Consider the following 2,672-nt stretch of genomic DNA (forward strand, 5'->3'; position numbering starts at 1 on the left):
ACGTTAAATCCAGCTGAAGCAACTGCTGAAGAGACAAAACCTGCAGTTCCTCCAACGTCCACCAGAGGCTCCCATTTAAAACCTCCAACTTTACAGCCTGGTTAAAAACACCTGCAGCCTCCATAAAAAATTTTCCCCTTAACAACAGCTGTGCACAGAATTATGTTTTACAATGATTTATGTTCGCTTCAGGCTCCAAAAGTAAACAAGATGGTAATGTTTACGCTTCAAAATGCAGGAACAGTTGACAGCATTGACATCACTAATGATTCAGGTCATAATCTATTAAAACATATATTATTTCATTCATTAATCTTCAAACTGAGATTCTGATCTCAGTACCACCAGATCTGATGGTTCTCCATGCTGACGATGTTACGGATCAGTCGGTCTTCTGTGGGTGACGGTAATGTGGGGTTTACACAAACCACTTGTTCATCACTTTGGTGGTGATGTGATAGAACTATTAGATCTTATGAATTCTATGACACTAAGCTTCTAGTTCCCACAGCTGCCACCTTCCAATACCCATGTTTCACACCGATGCACACTCCCCAACTTCAGGCCATGACATATATGCTCTTGATGCAGATCCCCGACATCTGCCTCCACATCTGCACACAATGTGGCTCAGGTGGTAGAGCAGGTCATCTACCAGTTGGAAGATTGGCGGATGGTTCCTGATGCTGAACTCAAGAGTTTCCCCTGGTGCATCCATCAGCGTGTGAGTGTGTGTGACTGGTTGAATATGTCCGGTAGTAGGAAGTGCTCTCTGAATATTTAATGTCCATCTTGGTGGCTTCTTGGTTGTCATATCTTGCAGCTTCATCTCATCCTGTTTGTGCAAAGCGAGGTGTACGGCGAAGTCCAGGTCGCCGAGGCCTTTCTAAACAGCTTCAGGGTGACGAAGAAGAGGAGCAGAGACAGGACACAGCCTTGTCTGTGATGCTGAAGAAGTCCCGTTGACCATTTCTTGGTTTTGCAGCTCAATCGTCGACACAGATCTTTGAAGATGGTAACGAGAGCTCGAGGGATTTGCGCTGTTTGATTTCTACTAGTGGCTGAAATTCAGAATGACTCCACATCACAGGTTGCTGTTACAAAATTGCACCACTTTTATTCATTTAAGGCTTTTTAGTTTTTAACTTTACATTTGGCTTCACTGCCCCCTCCCCCTGCCTCCCGCCGCCACTGTGGGTTTCCGTACTGGGAAGAAACCAGTTCAGACCATTTCAGCACCAGTGTTTAATCTCCCAGCAGCTTACTGGGTGTTTTTTTTCTTTATTTTTTCAAAGCTGATACATCACTGGTTGAACTGGTTTCTTTTACATTTCACTGGTCATCATGCCATACAGAGAAAAAGAAGCAGAATTATATCAGTACTGAGAAAAAAAAATAAAAATAATTTCTTCGTATTGTGAACTGCTCATTCCAGTTTGCATTCGGCTGTGGCTGCCATGGTCACTTCGACGTCACATCAGATTGAGGACTGGAAAGCAGAGAGTGAAGTATGTAAATGTGCCTCACATGGTCTGTGACACACTGCAATGCAGCTGTAAGAGTGAACTTTAATGCTTAAACACATGAAATGTAGTCAGATTTTGTTTTTAGTTACATTTACATGTTCATACCGGCTTACAGCTGCCGTACAGCGTTACCACTTCTATTAAATGTTTACATGCTGCTCTTAAATGCCAAATACGGGCACTTAAAGTGAAGTGTTACCATCTGCATCAGCCCCTATTTACTGTAGCTGTCAAGGCCTCAGTGCGCTTTAAATGAAGTGTGTAAAGACTTTAACACACGTCTGTTTCTGTCCAAACATTCAGACCTGGCTTCGCCGTCTTCAAAGCAACAATCGCAGCTACTTTTCAGTCTGCAGCATCGTTGCAGACGTGTGAAAATAAGGCCTAGCTCCCTGTCTTGTGATTTCACACAGCTGCTTCTGTTGATTCTCACAAGATTAAGAGATCTAAAGAACTTTTTTCCAAAACACCAGACTCGTTTCTTCATCTTCTTAAACCACACTGACGCCTTCAGAAGTCACAGGAAATGACGAATGGCACCACAGCCTCTGGGCGAAGGCCTGAAAGGTCCAAGTGCAGCCACGGCTGGCCGTGGAAATGACTGAAAGTTTTTTCTGAGGATGAAACCCCCGTGTTAAAGCAAGAACCCTAACAAACTCACTTTGAAGCAGTTCTAAACAGATAAAAGGACATTTCAAGCATTTATCACCTCATTTCTCCTCTTAAATGAATTACTCATAACCATAATCAACTATAATCAAATAAATGAATACATAATATGAAGCGTCTCTATTGATACATGAAGAAATACTTTCCAACACTGAGAATACACTGCAATGCTCAATGTATATGTGAATAAACAGTTAAAATAAACATAATAACACCATTATATGTAACTAAATATGCTTGCTAATCATCATTAATCATCAGTCATCAACTGCTAATACACCAGTTATGGATACTGTGTAGGAGAAGTGATAAAATATACTTAAAAATGGCCTCATATTGTTTTAAACTGTCATGAAAGTGGCTTATAAACATTATCAAGAGTACGATGGGGTGTATTTTTTATAATCCATGTTTGTTTTTGGCTATAAAAGGTGCTCTGCACTGCCCCTTGTGGCGTACACAGAAACATCTATTATA

General features: G+C 41.4%; 1 long non-coding RNA gene across 1 annotated transcript; it reads left to right on the top strand.

Annotated features, from left to right (window-relative positions):
• The first annotated feature begins 672 nt into the window (after positions 1-672).
• On the top strand, positions 673-2,672 carry LOC120433881. Its single transcript, XR_005608814.1, has 2 exons — positions 673-724; positions 824-2,672. It is a non-coding gene; the product is annotated as an uncharacterized LOC120433881 (long non-coding RNA).

This window comes from Oreochromis aureus, linkage group 17 (assembly GCF_013358895.1).
Source record: "Oreochromis aureus strain Israel breed Guangdong linkage group 17, ZZ_aureus, whole genome shotgun sequence".
Classification (NCBI taxonomy): domain Eukaryota; kingdom Metazoa; phylum Chordata; class Actinopteri; order Cichliformes; family Cichlidae; genus Oreochromis; species Oreochromis aureus.